We start from the raw sequence: 25,592 nt of genomic DNA on the forward strand, positions 1-25,592 counted from the left end.
GATAATAGAATTCAACTCTAAAAATGTCTTTCATATCTTGCCTCAAACTGCAGTTAACAAAGTTGCACATTTAAACTTTCCATTGCATCTGTCAGGATGCAGAAATGGAGACGGAAATGTAAGGCTTCAAGAGTGTAGCTAAATAAATTATATTCACCCTTAGCCCTAACATATTGTGTTTACAAATACAATAATTATGTTTCTAGCTACACGTCAAAGGCAAATAATTTCTAAGTCCTTCAAAAGGCATGCAAGCATTACTGTAAGTAGGAAATAAGTCAAAACAGATTAGTAGACCAAAAATGGGGAGGGGAAAAAAAATGCTTTGGTCAGCAACTCGGACCACCATCAGGGGATAAATCAATTTGCAGCAGCTGTGGACAGCCATTTAAGTCTGGGGCCTGAACAGATTAATTAGGAGAAGCGATGTTAAAAGTTAAAGGGGTCAGCGTTACATTAAGCACACCAGTATTTGCTGGAGCAAACGCTTGGCTGTACATACCAAGACTCAGAAGACATCCTTGCAGTTAGCCAGGGCTTTGCCAATAGCCAAGCGTTTGGCACTTGCTGCTTTCCCAGGCACAGCACGGCAGCTCCCGCAGGCTGCTCTTAAGAGGTCTATACCCATCCTTGCCCAGCCCCTGCAGCGTCGTGCCATGCCCGTCACCGCGTCCTGCTCTGCCCGCGCAGGCAGGCGCGCAGCCGTGCACGGCGCACCTTGGGGCCGCACCGCCGAGCGAAGGCAGGCGCTTCCCGCCCGGCTGCGGTTGGCAATGGAAAACTTGGGCAGCTTTTTCAGGCAGACTTGCTGCCTCGAACTCAGCAGATCGCAGCCGGCTCCCGAGCTATCTGCGGGCCGGAGCTGCCGGCTCAAGGCGTCACAGCCGGGCGGCTGCGAGAGACGGGTCCTCTCTGTGCCGTGATATAGGGCACGGCAGAGGTAGGAGAGGGTGACAAGCAGAGCCTGCTGGGGACCGGGAGATGGAGGGCTACTCTACCAGAGAAATCCGAGCGGCTTCGAGGCGGCTGTTCCCCACCGCGGCGATGGATGGCCCCGGCTGCGGTCGGGCAGGGCGGTCCCGCTGCGCCCGGCTCCGGCTGCAACTTGGGGGGCAGGAGGGGGAGGCTGCCTCAGCGCCTCGTACCTTTACCCTCCCTCCGTTAAACTTATCAGTGAACTAAAGGAAGTAACATTTTAGCTCCTGGTTGGAGTAGAAGCGATTTAAGAGCTGCGTCTCACTAGTTACTTTCGGTTTCTCTCTAACATTTAGGAAAGGAGAGTACAGGAACGACAGATATTTCTATATAAATTAACTCCGCAACGGAGTCACGGGTGCTCCTCCTAGGGGGGCAAATCCTTCCCTATCCCAAACCCAGTTTCTCAACTTTGACACTAACAAAAGGACTCGAACTCGCCAAAAGTCAAAGGCTCGTCTAAATGGCTGTGAATGTGGTTTTCATCCTTCCAATCTCCCTTATCGACGGTCTGTTACGAATTTATAGAATTGAACCATTCGGCTCAGTCACACAAGATGACACAGTTACATTGTAGTGCAGTTCTGGAAATGCAATCTCTTAACGTTATCCTGTCGTTTTAGGAAACGAGATACTTGCAAGATCGCGGTGCTGCTAAAGGCGACGCGTACCACCTAAAATATTTCTTGCAAAATAGCCCCAAGTAATGTTACCAGTGCTGCATAAACCTATGATTGCAGTGAAACAAACAAGCGAAACAAAACAATCCCATCAGAAATATTTCAGGCACTCCGGCTCGCTTTGGGCCGGAGCTAAGGTCTGGAGAGAGGAGAGGCAGGAAAAAAAAAGGGCAAGCCCTAAATCCAGACAGAAATCTAACGCTATAGAATAATGTGTACCCGGGAGGGTTATTTTCACCAAAACTCTGTTATTTGGTTTCTAAGCTCTTGAGCAATATCCGGAGTGCTAGTTTGTGAGCCGGGGACAGAGCGTGTAAGGCTGCATGCAGCGCTAAACTGGCCCGGGCACAGCGGCAGCCCCGGTCCGCCTGGGTTAGTTACAGCCACGGGAGCCCCTCAGAGCCGGGGAATACTTGCAGGAGAGGAGAAAGGGGAAGAAAAGGGTCTCGGGCTGCTCCCGCCCCGGCGCGCCCTGCCCAACCCTGCCCGCGCCCGTACTCACACTGCAGAGGACCGGAGATGCCCACCATTCGCTTCGGGCTGTGAGCTGCAAATAAAAGTTCCCGTCCTGGTCGGGGGAGAGCCGGCAGCCCAGGCTGCTGGAGGGGCGAGGGGGTGGGAAAGGGGAGAGCAGCGCTGCGCGGCTTCCCTTCGCAGTCCAGATGATCCACGTCCACAAAAGTCAAAACGAGCTGAGGAGAAACTCCAGCTGCTCTTCCCCCCCACCACCACCCTCTCTCGCTCTCTCTTTTTTTTTTTTTTTTTTTAAAGGCGGATCAGCTCGAGAGAGACTACTGGTTCCACGGGAAAGGACAAGAACCAAAAATAAAGCAAAGTCTCCAAGTCGAGATAGTTAATGCCCAAGTCCTTCTCCTTGCTGCCGCCGCCGCCGTCTCAGACAAACGTGATGTGGAGCGCAGGGAGCGGCCGCTGTCAGTGGCGGGATCTCTGCCTGTCCCCGAGCAGCCGACGCATAGCTGAGCCCCCGGCGAAGCCGCGCCGGTGCCGTGCGGTGCCGAGCCGAGCCGAGCCGAGCCGCCCGCCCGAGGCTGCGCCGCTCTGCCCGCTCCGCTCCGCCCGGCTCCCCGCTAGCAGGCAGCGCGCGCGGCAGGCAGCATACTGCCGGCAGCCGGGCCGGCCCCGCTACCCAGGTGCAGGGGGGGAGGGCTTAAAGCAGTGGGAGGTGATAGAGGTAGGAGACATCTGTGTCGTGAGGAGGTTAGTGGGGGTCAAGTATATGTTAACAATAGGCGAGCGCGGTCCCTCTCGGGCAGCTTGCCTACTCTTTCTTTCTCTCACTCGCTTTTACTGGGTGGACATCTAACTTGCTCCCTAATGATGCCTCCCCGGCTTTAAGAGTCCAGACTGCCCTGCAGTAACCCAAGACAAACACTTTCTCTAGCCATCTGGAGAGCTCCTGGCTGCTCTGCCTGTGTCTCATCACTGTGTGAAGAGACAGCAGTGCTAGAAATCAAGCCACTCTCAGATCTACTCTCTAATCCCCTTCTGTTAGCTGATTTCCAGTCAGATTGTTTGCTTTTGCATTAGATAATAGCCTTAGAGAAAACAATTATCATTTTCTTTTTCCCTTTGTTTTTTCCTCTTTCTAAGGTACAGTATCGAGGAAGGCCTCCCCCTCTTATTTTAAAAGAAATTTATAGTCTTTCATGGCTTGCAGAACCCAGATGCAATTTCACACTTTCCTGGAAGGGGATTCTGGGTTCTTATGAAAGCAGTGACACGATCGCAACTGCAGCGAAAATTAATTACTATCATCTACAATTAATAGAAGCATGCCACCATTTGACTTCGTGTTTCATTACATAATCATTTCGGTAGGCATCCATATATTTTCCAATTCATCAGTTATTCCCTTCTACATGTTACAGAGAGTATTATTGTCGTCAGTCATACAACATATAGCAGCAAACTGGTATTTCTGCTATCGTGTTGACACTATAAAAAGAAGACATCTCTACAAAAAAAAAAAAAAAAAAGAAAAGCACATCCACTTCATATATTTACTTCAGAGTAAAAAAGTGCATTGTTTTGGGGTTTTTTTCAGATTTCAGATAATGTATTGGAACTGTTAGAACTGCCAGGACATTTAGCTTCATTTTTTCAAATGTCAGATGTTACGTAAAACAGTGAGCCTTCTTTATTCCTGTACATGCACATACACATACGCTATAGGCCTGATCTTGCAAACTTACAAATGCTTAATTTTAAACACATAAATTGACCTATTGAATGTAAAGTATCTTTCCATGTGTTTATCATAAACGCATACACATTTCCAGAAGGGGGGGAAGTATTTATATGTATATTTATATGCATATTTATAGCAGTATTTGTCTGCCTCTGTGGCTGGCTTTGAAATTTTGGTTGATTTTGAAAATATGTTTAAAATTTATTTTATGATCTGGATAAATCTACCTTTTCTGCAGATATTTAAGGACATGGAGCTTTAATGAACTGTTTTGCATCTTGTAATACAGCGTCAAATTTACCTTGAAGTAAATTCAGGTCCACAGATCATATATCAGAACTTATTTTGGTCTACTGTGATTTCAATTTACAAAGATGGTGAGCAGCCATAAGTCTGGCATTGATTTCTAATTTAAAAACTATCTGGTCTATATCAAGGCCAAAATTATGGGAGAACCTTCAAAAAAGTATCTTCAAATATTTAAAAATAATCTAAAAGTAGTAAATTTTACAAGGCTTCTTTTGTCTACAGCAGATCTAGAAACTTTAGTTTGAAAATCTCTGTGGTATAATGCTTTCATTCCAATTGTTCTATGTGTAAGGTGAAAAATAAAGAAGAGATTTGCCAGTGGCCTCAGAGCATGTTTTGCTGAAGTGTCAGAGACTTAACGCCGAGTCCTAATTCTCAGTTTACAGCTTTAAAAAAAACCCACAGTGCTTCCTCTTTAGCATGTACCTTCACTCTAAAAGTTCAATCAACTTTCTAGGTATTACAGTTCAAATTAGTGGAGGAACATCATCTTAGATTTAGAAACTCTGGAAACTGTAGTCTGAGCCATTAACAATTTAGTATCCAGAAAGTTTACAGAATTCTGTGTTCTCTTTCCGTAATGAAAAAATACAGAAATCACCTATTAATCCTCTAGCCCTGGCTCATCTTGCATGGCATTTCCCACTGCTCCGAGTAAGGAGAAAGCCTTCCCAAATAATGGAGTGTATTAGAGAGTGGTAAATACCGATTCTTGGTGGCAACTATAGTTTTCTCAGACACGCTGGGAGAATAAATTGGCATGATTCCTAAATAATAAAAGATTGTAACCATAAAATGTTATCATTATATTGCAAAGCTGATGATTAAATGCTGGCTTATTGCAAACTGCTCTTATCCGTACCTTTTTGTTTCCTTTATTTATTTCCCGGAGAAAGTAGATATGTTTTAGCGAAAGAGGAAAAATAAACATATTCTTCGAAAGATGAATTCATGTTTCAGTAAAGAAAAAAAAAATGCAGCCTCACAGTAGACCTCACAAATACTTGGTAACTTTACACCCTACAGATTTTTTCTGCAGACTGTAGATGCCACGTCTGATTTGACATATGAAGGATTTACACTGTGTATCACTGTGTGACACTGTGTGAGAGGAAGGCTGGTAAAAGTATAGTTGCACATGGAAGTCAGAAATATCCTGCTAGGCTGTCCAAATCTGACTATATTTTGATTGTACAGAGACTGATCAAATGTTCAGAGCTGAAACATGGCTCAGTCTTTACTGTGAATAATTATACTATGGGCAGTCATCTGCACTGAAATTCTTGGAAGAGAATTTAAATATCAACTCACCTCATTGCTGTTTAAAAATAGAGACAAGTATGTCCCTCCTAATTGTCACTGCCTTGCAGCTCAGAGTGTTACACATTGTCACATGTTCCCATCCAGAGCTCAAGCTCCTCAGACACTTTTTCAGTCAAACTGTGCAGACTTTAAGTCCATACTTGTTTTTTTTCTGTGATGTTTCTCTATAAACGTGTCTTCCACTTCCAAAATCTCGCTTTCACCATCCATGAAGTGCATGAGAATCCTTCTATTTGCTTCCATTGAAGCTGGATTGGGCCTTGGCATCCGGATCGGGGCTGTAGGTAGTTACTACAGCATTCATTTGTCAAGCTGCATTTGAATGGAGCAGCACAGTAAACTTTCATATAAAACTAAATATTCAGATAGAATGCTAAGCTGTATCCTTGATAATTTTAACTTACAAACCTTTCCCATAACCATATTTTTCTGATTTTTCCTCTAATTTACAAGTATATTTTACATGTTAGTATGGGCTCTGCTTCATTTCCGTCTCGGTTGGTGTGCACACCTTTTGTAGGTTGTGCAGTGCAGAGGACTGCAGTGGGATGGAGGCTGCTGCAAGATTCACACTAATGTTGCATACGCTTTCTTCAGAGAATCCTTTCAGTTTAGCTGGGAGTACAGGCTATGTCCTGCTTTGGCCCCCGTGCGGAAAAGCAGCAAAGACATAAGAAGTCAGGTGTTGCAGAAATGCTGCCCCTGCTCGGGGCTTGGCAAGGGCTGGGGCAGGTGAGCCCTAAGTTGCTGGTTGTGCTTTGCAGCTCCACATACTTGGAAAACGTGCACCAGGACTAACACTTGAAAATGTGAGCAGAAAATGTGCAGCAGCAGGATAGATCCCCACACTTTAGTATGCAAAGCATGTCCACTAGGTGATGTACATGCTGCAAGAGCTGACATATTACCTGCCTTTCTTTCTGTTCATACTATTGTTTACCCTTTGGTAGTGAGGAAAACGTATTAAGTTCTTTCCAAATTAAAAGAAAAGGGTCACTATCTGCTTTCAGGAGTTTATAAGCTCCACTGATGTACATTTTGACATCTTCTCTTTTTCTGATGTGATAGATTTTAGCTCTGCTTCATGTATATTTATATGGCATATTCCTTAGTATACCAGGGACACTTTTCGTATTTTTGGTTTCCTTTTGGAATTGTCAGGAGTCCTAAAAACATTTTAATATTTCAGCATTCTGAAGCACTTTGCAGAAGAATATATGCATAGTGACAGAAAAAGGGGAGCTGGGTTATTTTGGAAAGATCACATAAACAAAAATTATGTATTGGCAGTCATTTGTGGGAATGCCACCTTTGTCATTCATTTTCAATAAAATATGGCTTCTTATTAAAACACACAACTTTTCAAGAGAAAAAAATTCTACTGGTTAAATAAAGCATATCAAGCAAAAAGAGAGAGAAAAAATTATTTGAAAAGTTTATTTGTCTTGTCTTAATCCATTGTCTATGTTTTAGTTATGCAAATAAATAAGTATTGAATATTCATCAAATTAATATTTAAATGTATTTAAAATCGAAGATATTTATTTTTAGTGCTGAAATATTTTTGTCTGTGCTGAAGCCGAGGTAATAGATTGTGCTGAAATAATACAGGTTTGGTGCTTCTTCTCTAACAAACACAAAAACACCAAAATGGAACTAATAAATTTGGTTTCCTTTAATGTCGAAGTACAGGAAACATTTTGCTGTTGAGGTTCCTGGAAGCAATATGTGCTGTATTGACTGCCACGCAGCACACACACACTCACACACAGGATACCTTTCCTAACAGGGGGAAACCATTGCCCTAACACACATGCATACAGTTCCTTAACTTCCCACCTGCTGGGCAGCCACCTGCAATAAACAGTAGTGGTCCAATATCAGACAGTAATAAAATAAGCAGCCATGAACTGCTTTACCTAAACACCACTTGAAGTCCCTCAAAAGTTGAGCTGCAGGCTGGGGAATCCTTGCTTCAGAGACAGAAGGGGGACCTCTCTTAGGACAGCCCTCTGAAGGCCAGCACATTCCCTTTTAAATATACCTACTGTAAAGAGGCAGCGGCCTTCTGTAATGTACATAATGGTGCACAGCTACAGTGAGGTAATGGATCCAAGGTGCATGATCTGTTCCAGGTTTCCTTTTGTATATACACAGTCCCTCAGTGCTACGTCTCCGAAAAAGCACAGTGACGTTTTGTATGTGGAAGGCTAACAACATAACTCTCTTATCTTTTTTACTGACATGTTGACAGTACATTATTCCACTTACATACAGGCTTAAATTGGGAATATAACTGCATTTCCCTGCTGACTGCAACTAACCAAAATACTGATCCTGCTCCTGTATTGAAAATCCAGCTCAATTCAGATTTCACAAAGAGGGGTAAAGTCCTCTCTTGGTGTATCAGATCTCCATGTCTCCATCTGTAAATAAAACCAAATTGATCTAAGCTGGGAACTCTATTAATATCATGACCTCAGTATGATGTAACTGAAACCGCATTTTCCACATCCCTCCTAACCACTGTTTATATTTGCATCAAACTAAGTTAAACAAAGATAGGTTTTAAAGCCTCTGTTTTGAAAAAAAAAAGAACTTTGTTCTTAAAGACAGTTTTTATTATAGTGATTGATTCAAAATGCATGTGTCTCTATAACCTGGGAAACTCCCCACAGAGGTCCAGAAGTACTCTGGAAGCCACTTAGATATTTTGGTATTCTAGTTCCCTTTACATTGTATTTACAACTGTGTATATACGCATATATTTTAACTGTTCATATGCAAATCAAAAGCCAGTTTAGACTTTACCTTGCTCAGGTATAGTTAGTCCTTCCATGGCTATTTCAGAATTCACAAGGCAACAATTCAAAAATCAAGTTTTAACTAGGGTGTAGTTCACAGCTTAAGTTGAAAAATGCACGTTATTATAAAGTATATATTTTATTTAAAAAAACCCCTAACAATCAAGTATCATAGTGAATAAAGATGGTATTTCAAAGTTTCAGTTTGCTGTGGAAAAAACTCAGCTAGATAATTGAGTCTGCTACTACTTCATTTGTTGGACTCTATTTAAAGCCTGGTTTATTTTCAGAAAGAAACTGATGAAATCTAGTTTGCTCAGGAATAGTTATTTGCAGATCAATAACAACTTAAAATGTTGTCTCATATGCACATCGTTACAGGGAAGATGCTTTGATACATCAGTCACTTACTATTTCTCCTTTCAGGAAAAGTAGAGTAATGAAAAAATTATGTCTTACAGAAGAGAGAAGTATTTTTTCCCCTTTTGCTGGAAAAAGCTTTCTTTTTTAAAAAATTTAAAGATGCAAGTTAAGAGGACATAGGAAGTAGATAAACCAAATTCCGAAATATTCAGAAAGAACAAAGCACAGTGTGAGACATGCTATTTATAGAATAATGAGGAAATAAACATAACACTTTTAACACTACACAGTGCAATGCACAAAATTACATTTTAAAGGGAAAGTAACAGTGAGGATGTCTTAGAAAATCCACATATTTTATGGCTAAAGAGCTAAATTGAGCTACCTTTAGTTGAATTCTGGTGCATATTCCATCAGTTTGTTGTAACTTTTCTTGAAATTAGGTGCTGCTGCATGTGTCAAAATCTCATCCAAAGTGCCATAATAATTTATTGCTCATCTGCAGAAACAACCTGATTCTGTCTCTCTGAAATAACTGATGTGTTTGGCCACTGATTTCCTAGGAAAGGAGCCAAACTAGAACACTCACAGACCTTATTACTAAAAATATTCATTTCAAATAATGTATTTTTAGCTCAAACTTTTTTTCCTTACATAATTACTTGCCTTTTAACCATGGGCAAAAAAAATAAACAGAATGTATTTGATAGTTTTGTCCTACACAACAGAAAACTAGGAAGTAAAATTTAGAAGGCGTTTTAAAAAATTTCGAAACTAGAAACTATCTTTAGTCTGCAACACATAAACATGTTAAAATACATAAAAGAGTACTTTCTCTGTTTTGATTTGTGTTTTTTCACTGCCAGCAGTGACACAACTTACAAACTGTGTCTAAATCATCCAAGAGACCCAAGAAGCTGTGATTTCTGAGCCGCTTTCACCACCTACGGGACATGGTGCTGCAAAAGGTCCAGCTTACGGCAGCCCCTGCCACTTTGCAAGCAGCTTAACAAGAAAATAAGCTTTTTGGAAGGTCCCGTGTCATAAATTAACATTTCTGATTAAATATCTGCATTTCTGATGTCACTGAGGTATCTATGAGTTTGCGAAAGGGTATTGATATCTGTGTTGGTAGAGACACGTTACGTGATGACTGGCTTCAGTCTTAGAACTGTGAGATCTCCCCAGGATTTGCAGCTGAAGGAAGAACTTGCAGTTGGTTCTGTTCTTCAACTCTTATGTAGCAAATCTGCAATGACAATTTTAAAAAAAGGTTCGTATTTTAAATTAGAGCTAATGAATAATTTGTATTTGTCTATTTGATGACATAGCACGAGCTTCCATTTGTCGTTTTGAATTTTCCTTAGTTTATATAATGAAAAAGTTTTTATACTGACCAGATCACTGTGAGAAGGTGAATACCTTCATGGTTATTTACAGAAGTATTTCCCTCTTTCTCACAGTGACTAATTATTCAAACTTTATTTAATAAATACCTACTTCTCTTCTTAACATTTTTTGCCTGGAAGCTTCCCAGTCTTTTTTGTTTATCTTCTCGTACAATTTTGAGGAGACAATGAATGATGTACATCTCCACAAGCCCTCCCTTTACCTTTCTTGGTCAATAAACAATGTTCTAGTGAAATTTGTACACAGCATCAAATCGCAGATCCTGATGAAATGTAGGCTTCAGTGATTCCAAGATGAAGTCAGTTTCTCTATTTTCTGTGACTTCTGTGAAATTGATTCCTTCAGATTTCCAATTTCAAAGCTCAAGATTTCTGTTTATTAAATTTAGCACTCTTCAACAAAATTATCTCCTTATTGGCATGGCTGTCACACGATCAGCATTTCAGAGACCAGTAACAGACAATGAAAAAAGCTGAGAGAGTCTAATATACTTGTTCATTCAGATATATCAGAACAAGGTTTCCTAATGAGTTTGCATGAGCTTTGGGATCCACTCCAATAGTTAAAGAAAGTTTGAGGATTCCTAGAGTTAACATCTGTTCATCTGAAGGCCTTTAAACAGAGCCATATAAGATGGCAGATTTTCATCAGGTTGGATGTCATGTGTTGGGGGTTGTTCTACATCACAAAAGCTATTGAATAGGCCTTGCAGGCTTTGTGTATCTCACAGAGCATATAGCTCATATATATATATATATATATATATATATATGTACATATGCACTCATATATATATATATACACACACACACATATATATATAAACTTTTCTGTGTTCTACTTCTGTGTGGAATGAGTGAGAAGCAGGATAGCCACACATCTTAAAATAAAAAAAAGGAATGAAAAGAAAGAAAAGAAAAATGGGAAGCCCAAGAAATCAACCAGATATTTTTCTCCTTTGATGCTACTTTCACCATTCTTCCCTAAAGTCTCCCATTTAATGTTGTGCATGTGAGCTTTCTCTGAATTCTTTCTTTCTAGATATCATGAGATTTGTGATTTTATCTCTTGGTTTTGGATCTACCTACTTGGAACTCTTGTACCTGTATACTGCTCTTCAACTGGGTAAATATCAGTGTCAGATTTCATCTGTCTGCCTGCTGAAGCCATAAAGGGTCACTGATAAATGCCTGAGCTAGCAGGGTTAGATCACTGCAAATCTGTGTACCAATAGTGCAAAAGCAATGTGTGATTAGTTTAACACATCTGGTTTCTGCAGAGATGCCAGTGTGTCAAAAGGATACCAACCTGCACTTTTGCCTTGATGACCGCTTCTACTGACAAGAGTGATCTCCATAAGTTTCCAGATGTACTTAATGTGAACAGATTTTGCAGTAGGGAAATTTGTCTGTATTTCAAATGTGTGAATGATCTCTACAGTCTAAACAGTACCTTATTAATAAAATGGGAATCATGGGGCTGTCATTAGACATTATCAAGACCAAGAACATGCTATATCATTCTTTTTTTGTCCATATGGTTGTCCAATATTCTCTCTCTATTGGATCGTTCTTGGTTTTGGCATCTGAAAGCTATCGGGAACAATAAGCTACAGGTTTCCAATCATGTCCATGTAATTGGAGTAGCACCATACCAAGACCATAGCTACTGGCATCTGCTGAAACAGCTGTAGACTGAGAAATATCATAAAATGCCAGAACTGGGAGTGTAGTCAATAGAGTCTTTAAACTATCAAAAGCACACTCCTGTTCTTTATCTTGTTTCTTTTCAATGTCTGCTCTAAGCAGTTAATAAAAAAGATTGGCCTTTTTAACAAGCATTTAAGTATGAATTTGCTTCAAATTTTATCATGCTGATGAACCATACTAGTTCTGATACATTTTTATATGGTAGTATTTCAAATGCAGTCTTGATCTTTTTCTTGCTCTATTTTACTTCGTGTCTGTCACATATCTTGACTGCCATAGCCTGTATTTTCCTGATATTTTAGTCCAGCAACTTCCATCACCTTCACAACTTGTGTTAAGTTTAACGTTGCAATGTTTCTCAAACTCCTAATAACCTATGATTATAATTATATACTCCCTTCAGGGCTCACGGGAAATCCTTTGGAATCATTCTGAGCTCTCTGTGATGCCAGTCTGGTGGTCAAAGCAGTATTTCTGAATGATATCATCATTTCAACATTGTCATGATGTAGTAGACCTTGTCTGAGTCCCTACATGCTTCTTGCAAGGTTGTTGGTATATTGGTTCATTGTGAATTAGATCTCCCTGCTGACAAGAATAGAGTAAGAAAAGACCTCTTAAGTCTACTTACGTGATATTTTCACCACAACTGATGCCAAAAAAGCTAGCCAAGTAGCACTCAGGTTTGAGTTTTAATCTGTAGGTTATCCTAAAATAATTTCTTTAAATTTTGGAAAATAAAACTTTATACAGTACTTGGCATGAGAGAAACATATACCACTTCAATTTGTTTAAACCACTTTTTCCTGAATTTGGCAGATTTCACCAAACTGGCCTTGTCTCCTCTGTTCATTGTGCAAAAGCTATTTGAAAGACTTACCTATAGTGATGTTATTAGGGGAAGAAAAAATCATCAGAAGAGGATCTTTGCCTGAATAACCAAAGTAGACGTTGGTTCAGTGTGTGGTATGTCTCCATCCAACTAAGCTTTTGACCACTACTGTGTAGTTCTTCACTGTAGCCCTAGAATTTTAGACTTATTTAGAAAGAAAAAGCAAACAAAAAAGCAAGGAGAGAGGATTTAGTTTTCATTGTTCTTAACGGAGACATAAGGAATTCTTTCCAGATTGCTTCTGCATTTCTCCTGGTCTACGCTGTAAATGATTTCAAATTGCTCATGTCCCAGACCAGTCTGACCTTTTTTTTGCTTAAAGCCAAAGAGTCCAACTGAAACTTCCAGGACCAGCCTGATCCCTCATCACCAAAGCAAAGTGGAAATTACAGTCACTATCCTCAGGGATATCAGGACAAGGACACCAAAACTGGGCTTGGCAGTATCTGCTTCTTTACAATTTGTCTGTTTACCTGTCCTCAGTTTCTTCGTACTCAGGTTCCTATTCCACAGTAAAGGTAAAGCATAGCTGAAAATAAGGAGGTGCCTGAGAGCATGTATCCTTTCTGCATGGTTGAGGGTCAGAGCTGTCACCTTCCTTCTCTGTGTGGAAACAGTCACCCTGGGATCTCTGGTTTGTGTACATGTTGATTCATGTCCAATTTCCTTGGTAAGGCTTGATCAAGCTTGCCTCCCTCCTTCCCTCTCTCCCTCCCTTCCTTCCTTTCTTCCTGCCTTCCTTCCTTCCATCCTTCCTCCCTCTCTTTCTATCCTTTTCACAGCAACTTTGATTTTTCATAAGTTATTATTGCTGTGCCACTTATCCCACATTTTTAAAAATTTATCTTGGCTTTTAACTGTAAGATTTCTGTGAGATGTATTTGTCAGTTCTTTACAATTCTACATATCAGGCACTCTCTGATGTGTTCATTCTTGTTGGTATCAAAGCCACAAGGCTTTCTGTATTCATTTTGAGTCTATCTAAAGACTTAAATCACATCAGAATGTGCTTATCAAACATATTAAGGGCAACATCTTAGCATCACCTTCCTTTAGAAAGACAAATGATTTATAAATAATTTCTGCTTGACTTCACATTGGATAAATTGATGTGCTAATGTATACATCACCACTCTTCATGCTAAAGAGTACTTCATCACTTCTTGTGCTAAGTTTTCTGTACTATTAATTTCACACATGCTATTTATATACATGTCTGGAAATCTGGGCAGCATTGCATTTTGTTAAACAATAAATTTCTGATATGGTGTCATAAAACAGTATAAAAAGAGAGAAAGAGCTATTCTGTTTCACAGGTGTAACTTCTAGAGGCCAGTGACAATGCTGGGGACAATGTTCAGTGTGTCATTGTGGTATTTCTTTAAAAAATATCTCATGTGGTTTACATCTCTTTCTATAATCATATTAATACTTCTGGCCTTGTGAATTAGGAAATAAAACTTCCTTTATTGTATTTGCAAATGCTTCTCTGTGTTATCAAGTACTTCTATTTCCCATGAGAACCAGAGTAACAGAGAATACAAGATTGGAGGGGGAAGGGGTGCAGGGCAAGAGAAAAGTATGATCCCTTTTCTCATCTCTTTTGTCAGTCATCAAAGTCATTGTTTTATTCTAATCAGAAATATGAAATCTGCCCGTTTATATGTCAACACATTGGTTAGTGGCTGTATCAGATTCTCAATGCCAAGGTAACAGAGATCTCAGCACAAACGTATCTGCCAAAAACCTCCCTTTCCTATATCAACCAGGAATACCCAGGAGTGACCCCACTGTTCTGCCCCAGCTCTCACAGAAATGGCCTTCCAAAATACACTCTAGTGTGAATCCATTCAGAGCAGGTGAGACTTTTCAGCTCTGCTATCCACAGTCAGATGGGATGGAGCTCACTACCATTGCCACCACCGCTGGTCAGGGAATCCTATTCCTTTATAGCGTCTACACCTTTATAGGAGGCTCAAAAAGACCATCACCATCTCTGGTGACACTCTTGGCTTTGTGAGCTCTCACTCTACCAGTTTTGATAAGGCCAAAATTGTGCCCTCAGGTCATCCAACAGTAATCTTGGTTCCCTGCTGAGAGCCAGACTTCAGTATCCCACCAAAGCCAACTCACCATAGTCAGATTTACACCACCCAAAGCAAGCACTGTGCAGTAGCACCTGCAATCTTGCAGAAATAGGGTGCTGATAGCCACACAGGATGAGTTGTGCATGTTGAAATGACCCAATTACAAAAAAAAAAATCATTTTTGGAGAAAGTAACAGGAAATATATGTATAAAAATAAAAGGAAAGGTGTCCAGAGCAGGTCTTCTGGTTCTTCCCAGTAGAGGGAGTTGGGAGTTCCCTCCATTTCCCTCCATCGTTTCCTCTACTCATGTTGTATAAGTATAGGACTTAAAATTACAACAAGAGAGAAGAAAAGCTCTGTCACCTCTTTTATTTCTGTACATATTAGCTTCCTACACAGGGTGTGTCATTCTTCCAGACTAACTGAATGTCTTTCTTGGAAAACTGTTTACACTATTTGGATGTCATTATGCAACACTATAGGATGGGTAGTGTTGGATGTAGCAAAAATACCACAGATCATTTCAAAGGTTACTCACACTATCAAATATACTATTTTGAGTTGTGTGCTTTTTCAACCACTCAGAAGAATTGGCAAGCATTGTTTCTTTAAAAAGGAATCAAGAATAGGTCTGGGTTTATGGCAACTATAGTTCTTGGTAAGGAAGAAAATGAGGGGAAATGACTCACAGGGTTTCAGATAAGAACAAAGTGTTATAATGGTACTATGTCATAAAGTGCATGATCACGGTATTTAACACTACAAATATTTTCTCAGATTCTCTAGTGATTATCATAGTTCTCTGCTCTTGCATAGTGGTTTTCACCAGTGTACTTAATATTAAATAAAAAAATCCCGTTAGCAGGAAACAGCGGCACAGTGCGAACAAGAGCCACAACACCCAGGTCACCAGCACGGGATCGGCCTTGGACCAGTATGTTGTTCTCAGCTCCGAGGAGCACAGCTGACCTCCACCCCATCCCCACCCAACAAATGCAAGCTAATGATAGCTCCCAAGGAAGAAGCATGGAGGAGGAATCCCGTTCTTCTCTCAGTGACTTTAATAGCCACAAGCTACCAGCTTTTCTTCCTAATGAAAGAAGATCTCAGCAAAGTTACATACCTTCTGTACCTCCCAGTAAATCAAAACCTACTCTGGGACACATGTGAGAGTTTATCACTGAAAGGAAAGGGCATCAACACAGGGACATAAACACAAAGGAAACACTGGCAGCTATGTGGAGGCACACTTTCTTTCAGACTGAGCCTGTCCTACTGTAAAATGATCAAAATTGGAAAACCTCTCCAAACCTCTTAATAAGCTTAGGAACTGCAGCATCACAGAAATTAAAATAGTCTCATGCACTAGGCAGACATGGTTTCTTTCCAGGGTATTAATCAGTTGTCCTTAAAGAATTTTAAAATGAGCCTCTTATTAATTTCTGCTGTGGTAAATTTTAGAGTAATGCTAATTGCTTAATATTAAAAGCCAAGAAAAGTACAGTGGTTCACTGCTAGGTTTTGTAATTTTTTTTTCCCTAAGAAAAAAATACTATGGCATCTTGATTCTATTTTTATCAACTTCCTTTCAAAGTTTTATTGACCTGGGGTGCACAGGTCAATAGTAAGTAGAGTACTACTTAGCTGACAGTACAAAAGCATATTTAATCTGGTCTGACACAAATACTGAAATTTGTCACCATTAGAAGCTCTTTTGATTTATAAAGGGAAACAGCCTTACAAAGGGTGTTATCCCAACCTGTACCAAGGCACTGCAATACACATACAACATGTCAGCACAACATCCTACTGTGACTTCTCCCCTGGTATTTTGCTCTCAGCAACACTACATGACCACAGAATGATAGTTTGGGCCTGATATGCAAAATATTAAGTCCCTTTGTACTTTCCCAGATTAGATTCTCCTGCTACATTTGATCAGATATAAGTTGGACTATTGATGACCTGCCTTTAATTTCTCATGGTTAATTATTTTTTGCCTATTATACAGCTAATATAGTACAAAGACAAACATGAAAAAAAAGTTTGCCACAGCACATTCCATACAAGTCCTACCTGTTGCTCTGGTCAGGGTCTGGAAGGTTCAAAAAACAGGGATGGCTTACTGATAAGGGGCTTTTTGGCTGCTTCAGCACATGCCTGCTCTGATTGTGGTGTTGTAAGCGCTTTTCACTTCTGACATTATCCAGGCAAGTCCAGGCCACTCCAACCCTGGCAGTCAGTACATAACCTGTCACCTATTTTGGTGGCACCAAATTTTGTATCACTTTTAATTTGGATTTCTCTGGCTTTTTCCTCTTGACTGGCACCGCTTTCTTGATAATGCATCTCTTTTCTTGATGCGTTTTCTTCCCTGCAGTTTTATTTCATGGCACTGTTTTGAAACAGATGCTCTGGCTACTTGCACAGTTAGTCCTGCCAGCTTCATGATTCTTCCTTGCTGTTTTTGACTGTAACCCTCAATTTACTAAGGCCTAATTGTAAGAGATAATGGGAAAAAAGACCAAGTAGGCAAAACATAAAATGTAATTTAAGACTTTCAAGCATACATTTTCTACAGCATATTTGATTTTTCAGTAATAAGAATTTCTGGTTCTATGCTTTTTATTCTGGATGTAATGAAAACGTATTCTTTCTGTAACATAGTGGAAATAAAATATACTGTCTAGTAAGACAGAATCTCTGGGAAGGGAGTTGGAAAATAGTCTTTTGTTCCTCATCTGCCCCTTACTTATTTTGGTAGAATCATCATGGTTATTTAAAGCTAGGTGCATAAATCGGTATTTAAAAATACAAACAGATTGCTGGCTTTATGTATAAAATTTATACATAATATTAATATTACTTCAGTGAGGACTCCATAGTTAGGATCTCTGAACATCCAGCTATTAAAGAGGTATCGCTGTATGTCATAGGTATCTAAACTTAAGCATCCAGTTTTTATATTTTCAATCTAAATGTTAATTTTTAATTCACTTGAAAGTTTCCCATAAACACAACAGAAAACCAAGTAGTTATCTATGACAATTTGAAACCCCTTGGATTACTGCATTTGTGTCTCAGTATTTTTTTACTGTAAGATTTGGATTTAAAATGAGACATGTTTTCCTAGAGGTGTAGTGGACTAGCAAGCTTTCAGAAAAATCGTCCGCTTCATTTCTCCTTCTGTGAACTCCCTCTGTCTTTTAAGGAGAAGGAATTATTTCTCTACACAACATTTCAGTCAGGATTTCCAGGAAAACAGAATGCGATCCCAGAGAAAATCTTTGCTCAACAGTTTGCACTGCCCACTGGAATTTATGGTCCTTAATGTTAAAGAGTGTTCATTGAGTATAAGACCATTTATTGGTCATAAGGCCATTCAGTGGTCAAAAGGCCATTACATACAGAGCACTGAGTGTGCTTCTGTCGATTTAATGTTGAGAAGGTGTACTTAACCTTGATGATTAGAGGTAACATTACCAAAAGACTCAAAGGAAGAGATAAAGATAAACCCATGTATTAATTATCTTGGAATTAGCTCTCATGACAATATTTGTGCCAATACAGCAAAAGCAGGAAAGATAGAGTGAGGTAGACTTTTTTTTTTTAGTGGGAATTCCAAAGTTTAAGGCAGGAAGAAGGCACAAAGTGGTTCTATTGGTTTTAAGCTCTTAAGGTCCGAATCTGAACACTATCAGGAATGTTTTTTAAGACAAAATCATTGATGTGGTAAAATAAAACCACAAATAGCACCCAAGTTTACATATTATTAAAAAAATCATATACAAGTACGAATTTTTAAGATTATGTTGTCTGATAGGAAAAGTCCTGTGAAATAAGAGAATATATATAATTATGAAATGTCATTTGTAACCCTCAGTATGTCAAACTCCCATAGGTTTAATTAAGGTGGGTCAATTTTTCAGCAAGTCTGGAGAGATTTAAGACTGCAAGAGTGTCATAGTATAAGGTTATGTATGCTCTAATAATTGAAGTAAGATGGATAGTTAAGGTAGGTTGGATGATTTTGACCTCAAACTAAGAAAGTTCCTTTCCTTTTTTTTCACTGAGTTTTGGATTTCATTCAAAGCTGAAACTCATGGCAAAATTCCAGGGTACTGCTTTGTGTTTTCTTGACCTTGGGCCTGTTGTGTTAATATGTCACATGGCAGAGCAGTCTGAATGAGTTAACCTCTCCAGACTCCTATAGGATTTCTTGATGGTAGCCAAGTTACAAGGAAAAGTATTACCACCCACCCATGCCAAAGTGAAATTAGAGAAGCCCTTTTTGTGATGACCAATCCCTTGGACAGGCTATACTGTATTTAGGAACACTGTATCATGGCACAAAAAGTGACTCCAACAAATGGAAGGATCCAGGCTCAAGAGGACAAATCTGTATGCATGAAAAATAAATGAAAATTTTACACAAAGATTTGTTGAGTATAACTAACTTCAGTGTTTTGCTTAACTTTACTGTAAAACACATATTCCTGTGAGAAGAAACAGAGTCAATAGCTTCTTCGTGAGTGCAGACTGCAGATTCAACAGCTGTGCCTGAGCTACCCCCAATTTTCCTACATCTCAGGTGGATTGGTTGATGGTAAGGCTACAAGCCAGATAGAAAAGCTGGTGGTGAATGCTTTACTCGGTGGAGAATGCTTTACTATGAACAGGTCACAGTTTGTCATATTATTCATGCCACTGCCAATCATTGCAATGTTAAAATGGACTATATTTTACTTTGAAATCTTGAACAGTAGAAAATGTCAGGTTTGGTTATGTGCTCTCAGGTTTGAGTTGTAAATGGCCTTTTATACCCACAGACACACTGTTTTGATAGGGTCTGTAAAACACACGTATAACATGAAATATGAAGAGAGGAAAACATAAATGTCACACAATTGTACTCTGCGCTCTTGCTGAAATTTCAGTTTTTCACAGAACACCCACAATCAAACATCTAAAGTTTCCTTTGGAGTCTCACAAAGGGTTAAGACAGCTTGTTTGGCATTAGATATTTGTATAATGAGCTTTTACTGAAGTAATTAAAATTTGTTTATAATTAATACAGATGAATTGGTTTCTGCACAATAATAGTTAGGAGATTAACAAAGGCCACATTTTGGCAACAGGACTACATTCTTTTCCAAGAGCTGTGGGACTTTATCCAATGAATGTCTGTCCAATCCGGCTGATTCTTCAGAGATGCCATATGGCACTGCTATGCATTACAATTTTTTTTCTAAAAGGCAGCCATATGACATAACTGATCTTCAAAACGTTGTCAGAAGGCATTACCTAGGTAGGCTGCGAGCTGCTTTCCAAAAACTTAGCAAGCACAGGGGCTATTAATTATGAGCAAAAGAAATGTGCACACACACGCTGGAAAGTTGGCACCTATTCCTCTCTAGTCACAGCTGAGCATCTCTTAAACTGCTCAAGCTAGGAAAGTGAAGATGGATTTATCTTTTTTTAACTTTACACATCTTCTTCTAAAATTTTAATGCAGCAATTTCACAATCAAGTTATCTCAGAAGTGTCAGCACATCTGACCCCCAGTGCCCATGAACATCTTATTTTACCAGCAGCATGTGTTCTTATACTAACTCCACTGCTTTCACTAGCACATTTTCTTAGATCAAAAAATTGTTGCCTTTCCACACCCTCACATATGTCCTCTCAAATCAAGATGATCCAAACCATCCCTGAAGTCAGCTATATTATTTGTGTTACACCATTTGCCTTCCTAGAAAAGGGACTAAAGGCCCCCATGTCTCTCATACTTGGTATGAGTGTTGCTATGAATGACACCTGAAGACTTTGATTTTGCTCCTTCTTGCAACACATGAACTGCAGTATGCCTGTGAGTGGTTCATGTTCTTTTCTATTCTCTTTATTATTCCAAAAGGCATACCCATGCTCATTCTCCTCTGCAAAAGGTCTTGAGCACTTCAGCTTATGCTGATAGAGATCCAGCAAAGTGACTCTCCAAACCTACTACCCTGGGGACCTTTGTGGTCATTTTTAGATCATAAAATTCCTACAAAACGGGGAAAATTCTATGGGTTTGTCTGCAGTGTGACCCTATCATGGCACCTCTTCCAGTCTGCTTTCCCATGGAGACAAGCTTTTTGCCTAAAGAGGAAATAATTTTTCATGTATTTACTTAGGAGTTGAAATAGCATCTAGACCTCTCTTATCCATGTGTGTAGTCCCCCTCTTCCTGGTTATTAAAGCATTTGGGCATGGCTGCAGTTCAGTTTTCTGTGTGATTTTCTGGTATTTCTCAAAAATATAAAATGATCTGTTACACTGAACTGCTGACCTCTCTGAGTGGACACACTGCATCACTATTGTTCCCACTGCTGCTTAGCATGGAGATATTTTAGTGGAAATACTCTGAAATCCAATTATGAATCCTATAGTATCTTCCTCAGCTTATGTGCTGTAGTTCCTCTTATTTTCCACTGTAGGAATCAAATAGGAGGTAGAAAAATTTTGATTAAAATGAAATTATTATTGTCATTTTTCTCTCATACTCATTCTTTTCAGGCATTGTATAGCCATGTAGATGAGTATGTTATTCTTCTGGTGATTACCAAAAATAGACTTCTCCAAGGATATCAAAAAGTTATAAAAAGGATTGCAGATCTCAGACATGATCTTGAAAAGTGGAGGCTAATATCAAAAATCACAACTTGTTTTGAGGTGGCTTTATACTTTGCACATCAGTCAATGGCAAAAGGTTGCTGTCGTTGACATTGAATGTCTGGTGACAGAAGTATTGAGTGCTGAAGTGTCCATTTCTAACAAGTTCCTGGACCAGTGGATGTCTCACTGAAAACTCTCTGCATTGCTACAGCTATCTGAGGGCTTGATGTTTCTCATAGCTCAGTATGTAGGTAAGGAATTCAATGCTGGTAAAACAGCTTGTGCACTGGTGTAAAGGATTCAGCAGGACAGTGCTGGACCAAAGGACAGGAAACCACACAGAAGATTTGGTTTCCTAAAATGTTCAGTGGAAATTCATGAGTTATCTATGCCTTCCTTTTTCTTTTCATACTGCACTTGTGAACTATAAATGGAAAGTGTTCCTTTGTGGTGTTTGAAAGCTAGGCTAATGACTGCTTGAAGAGACCATGTTGATAGGCACTGCTCTGAAGTTCATCACTTTTCATTTACTAGATATTTTCCACAATAAAAAATGAAAATTTTGTTCCCCTGGTCTATATATGTGTCTCAGCCTTTGTGGAAGTTGTGGCTTTCCTGGAGATGATTTTCCTGATTACCTCAATGGGACAAAAAACCTGAATATCTGTAAGAGAATGTAACATACATTTAGGGGACTGGTGGAAAAAAATTACTTTTAGCCTTGAATTTGCTAGCTTGTGAGAAGATGCCTGCTCAATTATGTAGAAACCTAGAAATCGGGCATTTGCCAAGCTTCAGGTATGAAGCTGGTGATCATATCTGAGCAGTATGTGTTTTAATGTTTTTCTTGTGATTGTAGTACACTAAAATAATGTGTAATTCTTGTAATGCATGCACCTATTAATGATTCTTATGTGAGTTTTAGTGTGATGTAACATATGTGAGTATTCAAAGAATGCATGTTTGGACTTTAATGATGTGCTTGCTGAGGTGCAGGGAAAGCTATGGGTCCAATAAAAAGGTTCATAAAAGTAAGAGCAGAGTAGGTGGACATTTCTATTAATCAAGGAATATTCAATAAGTAATGAATACACACATTTCTAACTTTGTCAGCAATTAAAATGTATCAAACAATCAACAAAAAAAGTATCAAAACCACTAATTCGGAAAGTTCTGAAGTATAAGCAGAACAGAAGTGTTTTGCTGTTAAAGTTAAAAACACACATATGTTCTCTGCGTTGTGGCTGCTGGTAAAATGGTATATCTTTTGATAGTGTTAGAATTGAGGAGAATTTGCTATACTCGGAGTTTTCTTTATTATTTTGTGACACAGCCTCCTCACAAAGGGATTCCTTTAGGGGCGATGGAGCGAATAGTGTGTTAAAGAATGCATATGCTTCAGAAATAGAAGCCTGGAGGGAACATGCAGATGACAGCAGAGCCAGAGATGAGAAAGCAGAAAGCCCACAGCTGGCATGTTCTCCAGAGTGTGTGGTCATCCAGCCCAGCTGCTTTGCCTGGTAGAACAGACTGCTTGGCTGTGTTGTCTTGTTTGCTCCTTGTCCTGCTTCATAAGCCCTTGTTAAGTGTTTTTCTGAATCAGGTTACATCAAGACTTTTAAACAGGGAATTGTTATAACAAAAAAAAAAAAAAAACCACCAAAAACCAAAATTGACTGTAACAGCTGTTTCATAAGTGTTAAAAGTTTTCCATGAAAGCATGAATTAAGGCAGATTTATGAATATGTTATTTGTAACATCTCTTTGGGATGAAAACATATTTAGAATATATGTAGCAAAACTCCTTATGGAAAGTAGTTATTTGACATATAGAAGACACACTCTCCAAAGTTTATGAACTTGATATTTTTCATAATGCAAAAAGCAATTAGAATACATTATGAACTACTGTCAAACTATATCCTTGAGCTGAAGAGATGCTGATTTATAGAATATTTAAATATGTCTTGAACTGATAAACTTTCCATTTATACAAGTGAAAGACATTTAAAACAACCAAGCCAAATCATTCTTAACTTCAAAAACATGTTTCTTTTTTTTTTTCTGGTACCAGGTTTCATCTTGGAGAGAACTTTTCTAGCTGATTTAAAACACCATAAAAGAGGATTTATAATGGAAATCTCTACCCTTGCTATAACAGCATTAGCGGGTGCCAGCCTCTAACAAAAGTCCATACTCTGCCATGATGTACAGAAAGTGATGTGAATAGAATGCCATTATTTGAAGTGAGAGGAAATGAAATTCAATTCATCCACCTTAATAGAATAGTCTTATACTTAAGAGATAATGTCAGCAGAATAGAACATTGTCACAGGGAAATTAACTGCTGCTGCTACATGAACACCAGGGCAAAGCTGAGGTACTTAAAATAAATGTAGGTCTAAGCTGATGGTTACTTTTGAAATAGGAAATCCCGATCCTGTGACAATATTCTGCTATACAGATGTTTTGTTTATCCTGAACTACAGCAGAACCACAGGACCATGGATGCTTCCTTCCTTAAGGGTCAAGCTTGCAAGGTTCCCATCTATCCCTCCCATTCCAGCTGTTCAGTCTCTCGCTAGCTGTAACGTGCTCTCCTTTCTTGGCAGTTGAGTGGTGGAGATCAGTGTGTTGATCTGTGTTAAAAACTGCCTCCATCCCAAATGTGGGCTTTTGTAAGAGAAATAATTTTCTGTTGCAAATTTCCAGGTCTGTTTTCTTCGCAAGATACTGCGTGTTAACACAACAGCTGAGGCAGCTCACTGTGGGATGGGAAAACGGGACCTCCAAAGTCAGCAGTGACAAAGTGACAGCCCCACTGACAGATGCAGATAGGATCACCCTGACTGGCAATGTGTGTTGTAGCAATGATGCTTTCTTCAGTTGCTGACCTCCTGTTTCTGCTTCCACACATGAGTATTCTGAAAGGCAGTGCTGGAAGAAGTCCAATATGTGTTCCCTCAGCTCCTCTTCATATGAGAATCGAGCACTGAAGCCAGGTGCAAAATTTTTCAGCCAGGTGTTGAATTCTGTCTTGGGACATTTACTCACAGTCTAAATAGCACTGGGATTTGGAGGTGTATGAGCGATGTCGGTGTGATTTTAATTCTGCCACTGGTTGCCACCATGCTGTCCCTGCAGAGAATGGAGGAAGATGCTGCCGGCACTGAAATGGCTTGGGGAGGGAGCAGAGGTTTTCCATTCCTGCCTTCCCTGACTCTACTGTTCTGCTCCTTGCAAGAGTGTTTTGAGCTTTATGCATTCTGGCCAAAGAGGGGAACAAAGCCTTTTCACCTTGGTACTTAATATATTTAACATACTATGTATAAGCCATCAAGTTGTTTCAAATAGTGTGTTCTCTCATTATTCAAACCCTTTTTGCACTACTACATTCATTAAGACAGGTCTGATTCTTTCCTAGCGCACAGAAGGATGATTAAGGCCTCTGAAATGAATGAGTCTTACCATGTGTAGAGCGGCAAAATTCAGCTGATGATGATTAACCTGAAGGAAGGCAATTTGATATCATAGACTCCATTTATTTTAAGGCCAGAAAGATCCATTGTGATAATCTAATCTAGGTTCTTGCATTACACAGGCCACAGAACTTCACTAAATAATTGCTACATACAGTTCAATAACTTGTAGTTGAGCCAAACTATATTATTTCTCTCAAGATAAGCAGACCGGGTTCCACAGGCATATACCTGAGCAATTTCTGCCAATATTCAATTAAACTCAAGTAAAATTGAACTCAAGCAAAATGATAATTTCTAACAGGACATATAGATATTCCTGATTGTTACCTTCAACATTCTGGGGTCTGACAAAAATTACTTCTTTATGTAATAATAAAAAGTTTGAATACAAGTGACAGATGTTATAGGGAAACCTTTATTAACCTCTGTTAAAACACAGTTGAATATAAAGTGCTTCAACATGCCATGTTTCCTCTGCCATATTGTTAACAATTAATTAAAAGTTTTTTTTTATTTAGTTACCAATGAAGAAAGAGCTTTATGTCTTGGTAACTACAACAGTTTACAAACATCTGCAAACATGCTGTTGTTGTTTTATTTTCCATGATTCCTAGCACTGTTCCCAAATATTCCTTTATTCAGACGATAGTAGCAAAAAGTCTCATTTAAATTGACCACCACATGAAGCAG

General features: G+C 39.3%; 1 protein-coding gene across 1 annotated transcript in view; it reads right to left on the reverse strand.

The window, feature by feature from the left end:
- The window catches only part of RUNX1T1 (RUNX1 translocation partner 1), a 119,271-nt gene extending 116,663 nt beyond the window's left edge, over window positions 1-2,608 (reverse strand). The window contains exon 1 of the mRNA XM_017830606.1: window positions 2,158-2,608. The gene's annotated coding sequence lies outside the window, so the exon portion shown is untranslated. The remainder of the gene's footprint in view (window positions 1-2,157) is intronic.
- Between the last annotated feature and the right edge of the window lie 22,984 nt (window positions 2,609-25,592).

Source organism: Lepidothrix coronata, unplaced genomic scaffold (genome assembly GCF_001604755.1).
Source record: "Lepidothrix coronata isolate B3197 unplaced genomic scaffold, Lepidothrix_coronata-1.0 Scaffold181, whole genome shotgun sequence".
In the NCBI taxonomy this organism is placed as follows: domain Eukaryota; kingdom Metazoa; phylum Chordata; class Aves; order Passeriformes; family Pipridae; genus Lepidothrix; species Lepidothrix coronata.